This window comes from Tenrec ecaudatus (assembly GCF_050624435.1).
Source record: "Tenrec ecaudatus isolate mTenEca1 chromosome 5 unlocalized genomic scaffold, mTenEca1.hap1 SUPER_5_unloc_4, whole genome shotgun sequence".
In the NCBI taxonomy this organism is placed as follows: domain Eukaryota; kingdom Metazoa; phylum Chordata; class Mammalia; order Afrosoricida; family Tenrecidae; genus Tenrec; species Tenrec ecaudatus.
Window position 1 is genome coordinate 236,237 of NW_027457602.1, and position 16,951 is coordinate 253,187.

General features: G+C 48.1%; 1 long non-coding RNA gene across 2 annotated transcripts in view; it reads left to right on the top strand.

Annotated features, from left to right (window-relative positions):
• The window catches only part of LOC142435873 (uncharacterized), a 375,388-nt gene that overhangs the window by 38,669 nt on the left and 319,768 nt on the right, over positions 1-16,951 (top strand). The window lies entirely within an intron of this gene.

Sequence of the window (16,951 nt, forward strand, 5' to 3'; positions counted from 1 at the left end):
TCCCCTCCCAATCATCATGACCCCAATCCTACCTTGCCTTGCGGACCTGGTTATACCAGAGGATGTACAGCGGTGCAGTGGGGATCTGGAGGCACAGGGAATCTAGGACAGACGAACCCCTCAACACCAGCTGTGGGAGTGGCGACACCAGGAGGGAAGGGCATGTAGAAAGGGAGAACCGATCTCAGAGATCTATTTGTAACCTCCTCTCTGGGAGATTGGCAAGGGGGAGGCGGGTGAGGGGAGACGCCGGGGAGTGTAAGATAAGATGTAATAATTATTTATAAATTATCAAGGGACCAGGGGTGGGATCGGGGAGGGAGGGGGATGGGGGGAAAAAAAGGGAAACCGAGCTGATTCCAGGAACCCAAGTGGAAGGTGAATTATGAGAGTGATGAGTGCAACGAATGTATAAGGGTGCTTTGCTCAATTGATGTATGTACAGATTGTGATAAGAGCCTTATGAGCCCCAATAAAACGATTAAAATAAATAAATAAATAATGAAAGAAAAAAAAAAAAGAAATGTATTGGCCTTAGGGGAGGGGCAAAGAGGGCTGGATTGAGAAAGTCTGTGGCATCCAGTTCTGACTTGACTTTTGGATCCAGAATCTTTCAGGAGTCATGGCCTTGCCCTCCAGCCAGAACTTCCAATAACCGTCTTCTCAGAGCCTTGTTAAATTCTCATAATACGTTACACCTGCCATCCTGTGAGCAGCTACCAAACCCAGGCACTTTTTTCTTTCTTTTTTTTTTTTTTAACAGGAACAATAAAGTTTATTGAACCGTAGCTTAGTACAGGCGCTGGGGTTTCCCCACGGTGCTCTTAATGTACAAAGCATGGATATTCTGCCAATTCTTCTTCAGCAGCGAAACCAAAAAGTTGACAGCCAAGTGGATGTTGTACACGAGTTCATCATCTGTCATCTTCACATGGCCAACTGCCACTGCCAGACACAGCACCTTCTTCATCTGGAACTTGAAGGTGGACTTCACCTCGTCGACCTTGGCCACCATGTTCTCATTGTGGGTCAGCAGGGAAGGGAATTTCCCGGCCTTGTTCAGGCCCGGGCCCAGAATTCCAGGAATCTGCTTGATCAGGGTCTCTGAGGCCAAAAAGGCATCATACTTCTTGGCCAGCTTTTTGACCAACTTCTTATTCTTGTTGAGCTTCTTGAGCGCCTCGATGTCCATGTGAGGGATCTCCACGGCCTTCGCTTGTCGCAGTGCTGCTGGTCCCCAAGGACACACACTGAGAACTTGGGGCGCGGGGTGGACTTAAGCCTGACGGTGCCAGAGAAGCGTTTGTCCTTCTGAGGGTCGTAGTTCTTCAGGCTGATCTGCAGCTCCACCGTCTCCAAAAACTTCCGGCGCTTGCGCTGGTTCCTGTGCAGGACTTCCCGCACCGCCTCGTAGAGGGTGTCGCGAGAGACTTTGGTACTCATGGTTCCTAGCGCTGCGGCAACCGGAAAAGAGACCCAGGCACCTTTTTCAAAGACAAGCTCGCTCTCTCTACCCTTAAGAGCAGGTAGTTTTTGGATGATGGATATGAGATACCACAGAAGGCAAATCTGTAATCTTCCATGATGCCCAAAACATGCTGTCACAACCAGGACCCATGACAATCCCTCAGTTTCCTAAATTGCTTCACTGTTGCTTTTTAATTAATATATGACATTAACTTGTCATATATTGATAACAGGGAGGACCCTGAACTAGATGAATAAATTAAAGCTCTCCTCATCCTGTGCTTTTATATGAATGTGTTAATTATTTTTGTCATTAGGGAGAATGATGGAGGGATGGAGCAATACCAAACGGAGTTTGACAAAGTGTTGTGTTTGCTGCGGGAAACATGGTGCGTGTCACATACAATCTGTCACCCAGTGAGTCTGCAATTAACACCAAGGGACCAAGGTAGGATTCCCGGTAATAAATAGCCTTCCTCCCAGATGCTAGTGGAGACCCAGCAGGACCCACTGTTGTGTTGTAGCAGTTGTACACGGGACCTTATGGGAGACAGAGCTGGTGTTTGAAATGAGTTTTGTTTGTCCCCAGTTGGCTCAGATTTGTTTTTTAGATAGCATAATCACTAACATTTAAACACAGGGTGATGTCACGTAACAATCTGCAGCTTCTGAGAAATGGAGAGGCCCGACTTTGCTGGTTGACAGTGCACCTCTGGAAGACAAGGGGGACCACAGAGGGACTGGGGGGGGCAGGCAGATGTGGTGATCGGAGTTTGGAATCCTTGTTTTCCACGTAGAGGTGGCAAGGAGTTCAAGGGTTCAGAAATTGAGGAGGGAAGTTCCAGAAGACAAGTCTGTGTGGTCCATAATAAACCAATATAGGGGTTGAGATTTCAATCCGTTGGCTATTTATTTTGTGCCTGGTAGCCAACCAGCCCAGAATTCCTGACCTCGCCGACCGTGTGAAACAAGGACCATTCCAGAATTACATAGAAGCAAGCATGGAAGCAAGGGCATCCACCACCCCGAATGCGTAGGGGTCAGGAACCAAGTGCTTTCTGTAGAACAGCCCCAGAAGGCAGACCTTTGGCTGGAAAACCTGTTAGGGAGCTAGCATAGGGACTGGCAGGCCCATTACACAAGCTCAGAGGTCTGAGCTACCGGCTCATGAAGTAGAGGCTCACTGCATGCTCAGAAGTTCAGGTTTCCAGCCAGCAGGGGGAGCTACGCCTGGGTGGGCGCTGTACCTGCATTGGCTCACCTAGGCCAGGTGAATTCAATTCAACAATACAGCCAATGAGGTCGAACTACGTCATCGACCACGCCTCCCTAACCGCTCATAAAACTCAAGAGGATCCCAAACCAGGCCTCGGCGTGAGCTGTTTCTGGCGTGGAGCCGAGGACCGAGGCACACCTGCCCCAGGTGAGGTCCAACAGAAGCGGTGATGTTCGAACAGAAGCGGTGCTGTGTGACTGGAAGCTATGAGGTAAGCCGGCCCCAGGAGTGGGCCTTCCCATGCTGGTCTCACGGGTTGTGGGCCCCTCTGGGCTCCTTTCACCTCACCACCCTTGGGAGAATTGTTGGGTTGAGTTCACCTGGCCTAGGTGAGCCAATCCAAGTGGCGCCCCACCCAATACAGTGGAGGTCCCTGGGGACGCTTGTAGCGTATTGCCGCAGCCCCAGCCTTTTGTGTCGGTCTTTGCGCCATTTCTTGCTGGTGTCAGTCTTTGCGCCGTTTCCTGCTGGTGTCGGTCTTTGCGCCGTTTCTTGCTGGTGTCGGTCTTTGCGCCGTTTCTTGCTGGTGTCGGTCTTTGCGCCGTTTCTTGCTGGTGTCGGTCTTTGCGCCGTTTCTTGCTGGTGTCGGACTTTCCGCCGTTTCTTGCTGGTGTCGGTCTTTGCGCCGTTTCTTGCTGGTGTCGGTCTTTGCGCCGTTTCTTGCTGGTGTCTGTCTTTGCGCCATTTCTTGCTGGTGTCGGTCTTTGCGCCGTTTCTTGCTGGTGTCGGTCTTTGCGCCGTTTCTTGCTGGTGTGCGGGACTTGATGTGCCTCTCTGTGCCTGCCTTCCCGGGCTGCATTTGGGTGGGGGCTGGGACGCTGCTGCCTGGAGGCTGGGAGGATTTTGACTCCCAAAGCCTTCTCGAGGCTCAGTGTAAAAGTTTATTTGGACTCGAAAACAGAATCAAAGACCCAATTAATTAAGTTTTAGAAGCAGGCTTTATTGCGAACTTGTGGCGGGTTCAGCAACTCAGGGTATTGAGCTATTGAAGCCACGCCAGGGAAAAAATCCTGGCGGCGTTTTTATGCCCACTGCTGGCAGGCACAGCTGGAGAGAATCATAGCTTGGGGGGGGGGGGGTGGATCTGCGCACACAGGTGCTTCCGAAGGGAGAAGGTCGTTAATCTTACCTACATATGTCAGGGACGCGTGGAGTGACCATATCTTCAGAAAACCTTCTGGCTTTGGGAGGAGCTGGTTCCAGGAATTTGGGGTTGAGCAGAGGAGGGGAGGTCAGTTAGGGGTCAGTCTTGAGAGCTAAAATGGAGTCTGTTGTGCCAAGACAGGACGTTTTAGACTGACCCTATAGGGAAAAGGGACAACATTAGTCCATTTCTGTAACTGCTTCCTGTGGGTAGTGGGTGAAGAGCAAGGGGAGGGGCTTTTCCAGGCAGAGTACTGGGAGTTGCGGCCTGGCACAGGGTGGAGAGGTTGTTGTTGCTGGTGGACTGCTATACGGGTGATTTCGCGGAGTCAACTTTGCAGGAGCTGAATGAGACAAGGAGCAATTAAGAGCAAAATTACTACTAAAATTATGGGTTCTAGTATGGGGGCTAGGAAGGAGTACAGAGAAGAGTTCCACCAGGAAGAGGATCCGTCTGTTCTGAATCTGTTGTTTTGCAGCTCACGGTTTAGCTTGTTGAGGGTCTGGACTCTAGTTTCCACAATTCCCAGCTTATTGATGTAATAACGGCATTCCTCCTGGAGGAATTAGCAGGTTCCTCCTTTTTCAGCAGTGATGAGGTCTAAAGTGCAGCGGCTCTGCAAGGCAACTTGGGCAACAGAGGTTGTTTGTTTCTGCAGGGAGGCTAGAGATTTGGCAGAGGCATCGATTGCCAGCTGGAAGCGTGTGGATAACTTGTCTGCTGTGGTGATAGAGGGTCTAAGGGTCCCGCCGCTGAGTCCTACTGCACCTGCTGCTGAGGCTAAGGAGATTCTCACTGCTATCGGAAGAAAAACTGCTCTTTTAGTTTGGCGACTGTATACCTGGATGTATTTGTCCTGGACCTCAGCCGGAGTGTATGTAGTGAGCTTCGGAACCAGAGTGACGGGCAGGCACAAAAGGGTAAGGTAGAACTGATGTTTAAATGCTTAGTGTATAGTTGCACCAAAAGAAAATTTTTTTCTGGCGCTGTTAGTGGTTTGGAGGGGATTTGGGTGACATTACATGTCTGTGTCGATGGATTGGAGTAGCAAAAGGGCACTTGAGTGTTTTCTGGTTGGATGTACAGAGGAATATTGGGGATGGTTATGGGTTTTGTGGTCTTTACGTTGGATGAAAATGACAGGGCAGGACCTGGTACTGCTACCAGAGGAGGGCGTTCTAGGGCTGCACGCATGCAGCAGGTGGAGAGGTTGGCTAGTCCAGCAAAGTGGCGATGGCCAGTCCCTGCTGTAGCAGGGTAAGCTGGGAGAAGGGAGACTCAGAAGGTTTAGAAATTTGCTTAGTGAGTTGAAGGTCTTGGATCTGAATATTACAGTGGATGGTGGATTGGACCTGGAGTAGCGACCTCCATACATAGAGTTTGGCGTCTGGAAATTTCTCTCGGCGAGTGGCGCACCACGCTCCTGGAACCAGAGGTGTCCAGCGGCTATCCCAGGGGTCTGGGATTGTGAGAGTGTATTTAGATTTATGGTAGTAGAATCATCCCTGGGGACAAAGGGAAAGGTAAAGTATCTGGCAGGAAGACCAAGGACACCCTACATTTTTCTGTATTCACCTTTTGCACATTGGGTAGTTGCCTTCTGGTCATACAGGTAGCAAATAATGGGATCAGCTTTTCCTTGATGCCGCTTAAAGTCAGGGAAATTTAAGTATATGGGTGTTCTGCACCCTGTGGGTGGGCAGTCAGCGGTGGCCAGCAAATAATCATAACGCTTAGTGCGGGCGTAATTGGTATAGTTTTCAGTCAAGTAAAATCGCTAGCAAAAGGGGAAATTATATTAGGTTTAGCTGGCTGGCTTGGTGAGGCGAGTGAGGCGGAGAGACATAGGACCAGTAGACTGAGCCAGACCACTGGGAGCCATGGTCAGAGTTCACTGCTGCCTTGACTCGGGACAAATGTACCCAGGAATCTATTCCAAGACCCTTGACTGCCAAGGGAGTAGTGAGCACTACGGTGTAAGGGCCTTCCCACCGGGGTGCTAAGGGTCTGGGTGCTAGGGATTTAATTAACACAGCATTTCCAGGATGCACTGGTTTTTGGTGATCAGCAGAGGTCGGAGATGGTTCAGGGATGGGGGAGTTTTCGTGTTGTCTAAGAAGGTTGCGGAGCAAGGACAAGTATGGAAGGTACGAAGCTAGCAGAGGGCAATCAGTTGCAGGAAGAGGCGAGAAAAGAAAAGGTTGTCCGTAGAGTATTTCGATCATGGCTGGGGAGGATCTGCGCACATAGGTGCTTCAGAGGGGTCGTTAATCTTATCTATATGTGAGGGAGGGGTGGAGTGATCATATATTCAGAAAACATTCTGGCTTTGGGACGAGCTGGTTCCAGGAATTTGGGGTAGAGCAGGGGAGGGGAGGTCGGTTAGGGGTCAGTCTTGAGAGCTAAGATGGAGGTGCAGGCCTCAAAATGGAGTCTGTTGCACCAAGACTGGGACACAGTGGTGTGCTGCGGCTCCGCCAAGCAGGATGGCTGGGAGCGCCCACATCTACCCTGTTGGTTTGGGCAGGTCTCTGGCTGGGTGGTTGGCTCCAGGCTGGCTTTCGGCTAGGCCACAATCTGCGGCTTCCATTTTCCCAGCCACATGACTCCACTCCCAGGCAGAATGGCGCCACCTGTGTCTGTTGTAGCTACTGTCTCTTCCCAGAAAGAAAGCCACCCAGACCGCGGGCAAGTTCAACAGAACAAGTTTTATTTTCTGCGCAGAGACTGTCAGCTCTCTTGAGAGGAGACTGAGTGGCCCCCAGTCTAATTTTCCAAAGGTTTTTATACTTTTGCAATGTGCAGGTGTGCAAGCAGGTAGAGTAGAGAAGCAGGGTGTTGCAGTTAGCCATTCTTAGTTGAACATTACCTGCTCTGGTCTTTCCTTCTGTACGTTCCCTTGGGCTACGTCTGCACAGCCTACCTCCCCAATATCAGCTAGTTCGTTGACAGTTCATAGCTAGTTTATTTACTGTTCATAATGGCTTCTATCAGCTCAAAATGACTTCTCTTGTCAAGGCTGTTTAAGCTTTGCCCAGAGCTGCTACATTCCCTCCTCTTCTTAGCCGAGTTCAAATCATTGAATCTGCGGTAGCCAGCCCAGTGTATGGTGGGCTCAGCACTAAGAGTTTTATGGTTTGTACTTTCTGTGTGAGGACTGCCACTAGCTTATTGGTTATTATTGGTCCAAACGTGAGGTTTAGCAGGAGGAGGATTAGGGGTCCGGCTAGGGGCGTTACTAGGGTGGTTCGCCAGGTTGCCCAATTAAGTAGCTTTTCAAACCAATTGGTTTCTTCATTTCTTTTCTTGACTCTTTCCTCTAATCTTTTCCTAACCAGGGCTAAACTATCTTTAATGATTCCTGAATGGTTTGCATAAAACAAGTTTCTCCTAATGCCATGCACAACACTCCTTGTTTCAAAAGGAGCAAGTCAAGCCCTCGGCGGTTTGGCAACACACTTCTACAAGGGAGTCTAAGGATCTTTCTAAATGGGAAACATGGTATTTTTATCCCTGTAAATCTAAAGCAATTTGCTGACTAAGAGTCTGATAGTTTAAGTTTCCTTGTATTAAAGCAACTGACCCGACTGCAGCTAATCCCATATCCCAAGCCCCGTTAACAGTGGGACTGACATTGGGGCTCTTTTAGCTCATCCAGAAATTCCAAAGTTATCCCTACCTCCTTCACCAGAACACAGGTACACTTGAGGAATAACATGCACTAGGACACAAATACCCGGGTCTGCTGCTAATACTGGGGAAAGGAGACAGGGTGCTAGTCCTGTGGAACAAGTAAAGCAAGTACCCGTTGGGGCAGATAACAAATAAGGATCACCATTTGGTTCAATAGGAACAGCTTGAAGGCAAAAATCTTGATATTTTGATATATTAAAGGGATAATTAGATGAATAAAAACAGTCTTCGCCCTTGGTAATCTTTTAAAGTGAGCTAGAGTTGAGTCCACTCTAACCTCACCTACAGACTGCTGCTTCGTGTAATCCTTCTTACTAACATTTCTAATTGGATTACGCTCTGCACCAATAGTGCTATTTGTAGCCGTGCCTACCGAGTAAGGGGGAGCAGGGTTCAGACAAAGCCAACAATCAGTTGCGAGGTTAGGATTTGAGTTCATAAATTGGAATACAGCATCCAGAGTATCAAACACAGAACCTTGAGGTGGCTCCTGAATGGGAAGGGCCCTTTGAGTTGGGCTGGCAGTGAACGGGAAAGTTACTGAAGAGTCTGGAGGGTGCGGCAAAGGAATCTTAATGACACCCAGCTGTGGCTCTTCAGGATTTATCACCAGGTTTGGGCCTATTTATGGACAGGAAGTTGCCATATTTTACTTTGCTGCATAGTAAAGGTTGTCCCGGGATCTCTATCATTTACATAATACTGAATTCCCATGTGTTCCCAGTGAACCCAATAACGCTTGAATCCAGTTCTTATTGGGTTACATTTGGAAACCATACACGTGGTGGGATCAAACCCCTCCGACTTGAGTCCCATTCTTGTAAAAACAATAGGGTCGTCTTTAACAAGTTTCCACCCTGAAGATGATAGTTTCACAACCCTAAGCTGCACAATGGCAATGTCCCTCCCCTTGGCAGTTAGGGAGCCCATGAGCCGGGCATCTATAGAAATGGTGTGTTTGGAGCCTTCTTTCTAAAGAGGGTATTCCGCACCCATAGGACGGGATTCCGGTTATGGGCCCCATTGTGCCCTTTACCTTTAAAGGATCCGGAATGCCAGCTCTTTCCTAGCAAATCAAACAAATCAAAGCGGAAACGGGGGTCAGACCCAGTGTAAGAAGTTACATATTCACTGTTGGAGGTTCGAGTAGCAGTCCACAGATGTGTTTGTGGTTGGGCGAAATGGCGGGTGCTGACAGCAATGCTCAGACAAAAACAATTAAGTTCTGTAAAGCCTTAATTTTGAGGGTTTTTCTGTCTTTCTGAGTGTTCATCTTTTCAGGATATGCTCAGGGAGGGCTTTTTTTGACTTGTGACTGATGAATCCACGGCCCCTTCCCCACTACTTTAATAGCAGTTGGTGTTATAAGTATCACCTAGTATGGGCCAGTCCCCCTAGGTTCTAAGGTCTCGGGTCAGTGCTTCTTTACCCACGTTCAGTCTCCAGGTTGCAAGTTGTGGGCTGCCTCTTCACCTTGCCCTTGGTTGGGCCCAAAATGAAGGTGTCGGAGCAGATGATTTGTCTCACCTGCTGGACAGCCTGCAGGCACTTCATGAAGGAACAAGTAGTGACTTCCATTACTTCTACTTCCTTCAGTCTTGGGAGGATTGGGGAAGGTCTGCCAAACTTAAATTCAAACGGGGTCGTGCTTTTCACATAGGGAGTGCATCGGACTCGAAGTAGGGCAAAAGGTAAAGAAAGGATCAATCCAGTTCTCGCCAGTTTCTAAATGCAACTTAACTAACAATTCCTTTAGGGTTCTGTTTATTCTTTCTACTTGCCTTGAACTTTGGGGCCTATAAGCCCAGTAGAGCTTCCAGTTAATATTTAGAAGCATTGCTAATACTTTAGTAATTTGAGCAATGAATACTGGGCCATTGTTGGACCCCAAGGTGGTGGGAAGCCAAATCTAGGGACAATTTTAGTTACTAATAATTTACACCCAGTGGCAGCAGTGTCCTTCTTCGTTGGGAAGGCTCCCACCCATCCAAAATAGGTGTCCACTAGCACCAGCAAATACCCGTAGCCATACTTTCTAAGTTTGATATCCATAAAGTCCACCTCCCAGAATTCTCCAGGAGTACTACCTCGAGCTCGTGGTTGGGGTTGCTCCTTTTCTTTTCTAGGGATGTTTCCCCGAGCGAGCACAGTGCAAGCAACAGTGGTGTCATCTGCCACCCAGTGTCCAAGCCTGGGTATGTAAAAGTACCTGAGGAGCAACTGAGACCATTTAGAGGATCCTGAGTGCATACCTTCATGTAGTCCTTGAATCAGATCTCTCCCAGAGCTTCTGGCATGAATCTTCTTCCATCAGGATGGAGCAGCCACCTGGATGCTCCGAGTTTCTTTGGCAGCCCAGCTCTTGGCTTACCTTTAGATCATTTTCCGAGTATGTAGGTTGTGGCAGTAAACACTGGGGATGGCATGGTCATGGCCATTACCTTGGGGATTTGTGGTATAATCCTGGCATTCGAGATCCACCGGTCCAGGGGACTTGTTAGGAGGGGCTCAACCATAGGTCCCCCTACCCCAGCAATATCCTGCCCCAGTGTAAGCTTCCTAGCTTCTATAACTAGGATGGCCGTGGCAGCCTCAGCTCGCATGCAGCTCGGCCATCCTGCAGTTACAGAGTCTAGTGTGATTGAAAGATCGGCCACAGGTCTCTTTCATGGCTGCAGGTTCTGAGTTAGCATTCCTTTTGCTGTGCCCCTGGCCTCATAGACAATTGGAAGGGATTTTCTATGTCTGGAAGGGGAAGAGAGGGTGCCCATATGAACGACGTTTTTAAGGATTCAAAGGCTTGCTGTTCTACTTCAGTCCATTGAAGTTTTTTCCTTTCCCCAGTACTTGCATATAGGAGTTTGGCTAATCCCTCAAATCCCAAATTCCACAATGGACAGTACCCCACAAATCCTAGAAACTCTCACACCTGCCTCTTAGTCTCAGGGACTGGGATTTTGAGGATTACCTCAGTGCGGCTGGGGGACAAGGTCTGTTTTCCCTCCTCCAGTTGGTAGCCTAGGTATACAGCTTTATTGACACACAGTTGAGCCTCTCTTTCAGATTCCCTGGACCCCAATTGGCCAAGGACTATTAACAGGTCCTCGGTAGCACTTGGGCATTCCTCCAGGGTTTCGGAGGCCAGGAGGAGGTCATCTGCATACTGGAGCAAGGGGGTTTGGGGGTGTTCCTCCTTGTATTCCTGTAAGTCTTCATTGGGTTGACGTACAGAGGACAAGGGTATGGAGAACAAAGCATCCTTTAAGTCCAAAACAGTATAACAAATTCAGTTTGACGGGATAGTACTCAGGAGGGTCTCGGAGTTTGGTACCGTGGAGTGGACAGTTTCTACCCTCGCATTTACCTCTCCGAGATCCTGCACCATTTGGAAGTCCTCAGTTCCCGGTTTCGGCATGGGCAGCAGGGGAGCGTTCCATGTGGACTTGCAGGGCACCAAAATGCCTGTCCTCTTTAGTCTGCATATGTGAACAGCAATACCCACCTGTGCTTTCCAGGGAGTAGGGTTTTGCTTGACACTCACCAGTGTGGCTGAGCTCAGAAGTTGTACGACCGCAGGCACCTGATGTTCAGCAAGGTCTGGCAGGTTGTTCTCTGCCCAAACAAAAGGAATATCTTTTAGCCATTTATCAAGAAGTTCCTTTGAGGAGGTTTCTTCTGCTCTTTGATAAAACACATATCCCTCTGGCAGTGGAGCGGTGAGCAAAACCTTTGCCTTTTCAAGTTCAAGGGTTAAGGTGGTTGCAGCAGATGAGAAAGTAATCATGGCCACCATTTATCGTAATAAATCCCGACCAATTAGGGGAAAGGGGCCCTGAGGCATTACCAGGAAGGAGTGTGGAACTGTCTCTTGTGCTAAATCTGTTATTCTGGCCGTTGTCCATGGGTATGCTTGGGTCTGCCATGTGGCACCTGTAATTAAAATCTTTCCTTTTGACAATGCACCTGTAGTCTTTTCCAAAACCAAGAAGGTGGCCCCTGTGTCCACCAAGAAATTTACTGGCTGGCCCCCTTTTTGGAGTGTTAGCGTGGGATCCTGGAGGCCAAGTGAAACAGCCCTGACACCTTCATTCAGCTTCTTCAAGCATTATTGTCTCTTGCTTGGGTCTTTCTAGGTGTGAATGAGGCCCGTCCTCTCTAGTGGAGGGTCGTGCACCTCTCCTGGCGTTTTCAAGGGACTGATGTTTCCAATGTCCTTCTTTCCTGCAGTAGGCACATTGATCCTTCTTCGGGGCTTGGTGGTGCCCACAGGTTAGTCTCTCCGTGAATGGGCCATGCTCTCGTTTTCCTGAGCATCTGGGGTCTCTCATGGCAATTACTAGTATTTTAGCTAGTTTCTTTGTCTCTGTTGTTATACACTCAATGAGCCACTTCTACCAAATCACTAGGATTTTTCCCTTCAAACCCTTCCCACTTCTTTTTCATGTCTGAGGCAGACTGACTGAATAACACAGGCAATACTTACTTCCCTCCTGTTCTCAGGGGGCTTTCAGGTCAATAGGGGTATAAAGCCCGTAGGCGTCCATCAGCCACTCTAAAAAGGCAGGCGGACATTCTCTTGTAGGAGCCTGAGAATTCTCACTGACCTTAGATAAATTTATAGGCTTCCTAGTGGTTAAGCGGAGGCCCTGCAAGAGCAACTGGTGATATCTGCTTAAGCCCTCTGGGCCTTGCTAGGAGTTTGGATCCCACATTGGTTGTGCAGTGGGGAAAAAAATTTCTCTCAAGTGGGGAGTGCCCGCTGGCTGACCATTAGGTCCCTTGACTGCCTTCTGGGCCTCTCTGGAAGGGGTCCCATTCCTCTGATATGAACAGCACCTGGAGAAGTTGCAGGAAATCACCTCAGGTGGGCTGATGAGTATGGAAAACCATATCTAGCAAAGAAATCAGACCTTATGGTTTGTCAGAAAAAAGGGGTGTTGTTGGTTCCAATTATACAAATCCCTGGAACAAAAGGGAACATATACTGAAAAAGGGATTCGGGAGTCTTCCCAGGTTTGGGGGCTGCTTGCCTTAAGGGGAGAATGGCTGCTGCTGAGTGATCTTTCTCTGGGGGTTGTTAAGACATGCCTGCCCTAGTGTATTTGTTGTGGGGTGGGGGGGCTCAAAAAGAGGCTGTGAGTATCCCTCTCTCCGGCCCCTTGGGAACCTGATAGGGTGGCAGCGGCACCAAGGGTCGGAAGCCAGCTCTCCTGCTCCCAGAGTCCTCTTGCAAAATGGGATAAATCAGACAGGGAGGGAAAGGGGGAAGGGAGGGGGAGGGACAGGGACAGCCTCCACCTTGGTGGTTTTAGGAACTTGGACAGGTTGTTTTTCCGGTCCTGCCATGTTTACTGAAATCTTGGAAACAAGAACTCTTTATGTTGGGGGACGAAGTAAGTCTTTTATATATGTTGGCTTCTTAGTGGCAATGTCAATCCACACATGAATTTAAGGGATCAGATCAGGATGTCCTGGTTCCCCTTTCTAAGCAGGCTCCGACAGTGGCACTCGGATCTCGGTGCACCTCGAAATGTTGTAGCTACTGTCCATTCCCAGAAAGAAAGCATCTCCGACCACCGGCAAGTTCAACAGAAAAAGTTTTATTTTCTGCACAGGGTCTGTCAGCCCTCTTGAGAGGAGACTGAGCAGCCCCCAGTTGAATTTTCCAAAGGTTTTTATACTTGTGCAATGTGCAGGTGTGCAAGCAGGCAGAGTAGAGAAGTGGGGTGTTGCGGTTAGCCATTCTTAGTTGAACAAAAACTGCTCTTGTTCTCAAAAGCCTTCTGAACATCCATTTCCTTTGGGACATTCCCTTGGGCTACGTCTGCACGGCCTACCACCCCAATATCAGCTAGTTCATTGACAGTTCATAGCTACTTTATTTACCTTTCATGGTGGCTTCTGTCAGTTCAGAATGGCTTCACCATTATCAAGGCTCTTTATGGTTTTCCCAGAGAACCTACATAGCCGCCATGGGGAAACAGGGCCTATGACCCTGGCCAAAATGGTGCCCACCAGTCCAAACACGTGGAAGGGCACTGCCTCGGGAGCTGGTTGATTTAGGCCTGGGAGATAGCCCTGCCTTGTCCCGGCAGCCAAATGTTTCCCTTTTACCCTCCGTTCCCTTTGCCTTTCTCCTGGTTTTTAAAACAAGCTGCTTGAGCCCTATAACACTGAGCAGGACTTTTTTGTAACATTTAATTAAAATGTATCTGGTACCAAAATTATATATTATAAATATGACAATTTGGTTATATTTTTGAAAATTTATACTTTTAAAATATACTTTGGTTGTCATATATATTGATAACAATGAAAGTAAAGAATAAAAACAAAAAAATATTATTTCCTGCATTGAAAACTTCAGGTGTTCTAGGGTTAGTGTTCTACCAGTGTAGGTTTGTTCCTTGTTACTGGCTGGTTTTCCGTTGCTCAGTCTTAAGACAAAGGCGTTCAGAAGCCTAGCCTGGGTAACCCTTACTTTTAGGCTTTCAGTGGTGTTTCTTCACGCACTTTTGGGGACAGCTCTTAATATAGCTCAGCTGCCATGATGTTCCAGCCAGAAATTCCAATTTTCCTAAAGGTTCCCTGAGCTGCCAGATGCCCCTTCCCTTCAGAGATTTGAGAGTCTGCTCCTGCCAGCAGGCATCTTGGAAGGCTGTGGGGCCATCCCAAGCAGTGGTCCTCCTAGCTTATTGTCTAGAAAATGGTTGGACCTAAAGTCGCCCACAGCGACTGCTCTTTGACCCTTTGTCTATGGTGGGGGCACCTGTCAGAGGCATCAGTTTAATAGCACACCAGGGGTCTGCTCTGAAGCGGGGTTATTGACCTTGAGGCAGCAAGCTCTAAATAGCCTTGTTTTGTGCTTTCCAGATGGGACTTAGCAGCTTCATACTCAGGAATTGCCCCCTTGCATGAATCCTGTCCAATTGGGATAGAGTTGACACAGAGGCTAGACAAACAAAAGCTGATACACTATGCAACTTTATTTGAGAAAGGAGAATGGTGGCCAGAGAATGGCACACTTTTCCTTCCAACCCTGATTCACCTGGAACAGTTCTGTAGAGTGATGGGAAATGGGCGGAGATGCCAGAAGTTAGAGCATTTCTCCTTTTGAGGAGCAGTAGAGACCTTCATCCCCAGTGCACACAGGAACCCCTAAGGCAGGCGTCCTCAAACTGTGGCCCGTGGGGCACATGTGTGGCCTGACGACATTTATTCCACCCTCAGGGTGTTTTTGCTGCCTCTGCCTGTCCTGCTTAGCAGCCGACTCGTGCAGTGTGCATAGGAACTTGTTCATAGGTTTTTAAAAAACTATAGTCTGACCCTGCAATGATCTGAGGGACAGAACTGGTCCCCTAGGTAAACAGTTTGAGGACCCCTGCCCTAAGGGATCCTGGACTTAGGGGTTACTATTCTCGCAGCCCTGACACACCCCTGATCATTCTACCCATAGTAGAGGCACCAGGGAAATTTGGTCCCTGGATAATTTACCAGCCTTTTATTCAAATTGAAGCCAAGAAAATTAAAAATGACTTAGGCAGTTACTCTACTTTTGATTACTGTTGACTCCCCCTGTAGTACCCCAATATTACCATTTAACTCTATAACGCTGAGCATATTTCCATAACATATAAAGAAATGTATATATTAATAGATAGATAGATAAACAGACAGATAAATAGATAGATAACTTTGAAAATAAAGAATAAAAACAAAAACATTTCCCCCAAATTGAAAATTGAGCCCTTATAGGGTTAAAAAGGATGGGTCTTATCAGCAGGTGTAAGACCTTAGGATCATAAATGAAGCAGTGATCCCACTGCACCTAGTAGTGCCCAAACCCTGTGCCCTCCTAGGGAAATTGTGAATGCTTTAATCCCCGTTCCTGTACTTAGAGTGAACAAACACATGCCTGATAATCCTAAGTATACTTATTTCTTGTGACACTCACCTAACTTGAAGGGAACTACCTCCTCCGAATCTTAGACTTGTCTCACTTAAACTCTTCAACCTTTTGTCTTTTTGTTTGTTTTTCCAGAAGTTCTCAGGTTACCAAGGCCTCAAAATCAAGTGTGCCAGCTGCAGGACCACGATTTCCTGAACAACCTCAACTTTATCCATCCTGGGACCTGAGTGGACAATCCCTTCTGAGCCCCATTTGCCCCTTTTGCAGCAGGAAGTACTTAGAGATGTCGTCGCCCAGTACCCCAAAGATTTGGGTCCATACCTCTTCAGGGGGCAAATGTTAGGTAGCTATCCTAGGGACTGGGGTGTCCATTATGCATGCCCAGAGGGCCAAGGTAGCAGCCCAAGAAGGAGTGGCACACTGTGCGTGCTCAGAGGTTCAGGTTTCCGGCCAGGAAGAGGAGGTACACCTGGGTGAGTGCTGCAACTTGATTGAACCACCAAGGCCAAGTAAATTAAATTCAGCTGCTGGGGTTGACCAGGGTTGCCCACCATGCCTCCCTAATGCTCATAAAACCCACTTGGATGACAATCAGGCTTCTACATGCATTCTTTCTCACGCAGAGCAGAGGACCGAGGTCTGTCTGTCCCCAGAGAGATCTGACAAACCCAGGAAGGCTCTTTGGAGGCAGCAGAACTGGACATGAATGGCTGGTGGATACTGTTCAGATGCAGGACTTTCTACTTAGAAGGGTCTAATCCAGCCTGAGATGATCCTTGAATGAGTCCTCTGCACAGATCTTTTTTTTTAACGTTTTATTAGGGGCTCATACAACACTAAACACATTCTATGCATACATCAGTTGTGTAAAGCACATTTGTACATTCATTTCCCTCATTCTCAAAATATCCACTCTCCACCCAAGCCCATGGCCTCAGCTCCTCATTCCCATCCCCACCCCCCATGTGCGCTACCCCTCGCTCATCAATCCTTGGTAATTTACTGATTTTTGTCATATCTTGCACTGTCTGATATCCCCCTTCACCCACTTTTCTGTTGAAGTAAAATGTACATCCTTGTAATCAGTTCCCCGTTTCCAAACTGCCCTCCCTCTTACCCTCTCAGTGTCTTCACTCATAATACTGGTCCTAAAGGACTCATCCACCCTGGATTCCCTGTGTTTCCAGTTGCTATCTGTACCAGTGTACATTCTCTGGTCTAGCCAGATTTGTAAGGTAGAATTGGGGTCATGATAATGGGGGGAGAGAAAGCATTTAGCAACTAGAGGAAAGTTGTGTTTCATCATTGCTATCTCATACCTAGTCTTGGCTCATCTCCTCTCTGAGACCCTTCTGTAAGGTATTGTCCAGTGGTCTGGAAATGGGCTTTGGGTCTCTACCAAGCACTCTTCTCATTCCCAATAAAATGTTTTTGTTCTGATGATGCCTGACACCTGATCCCT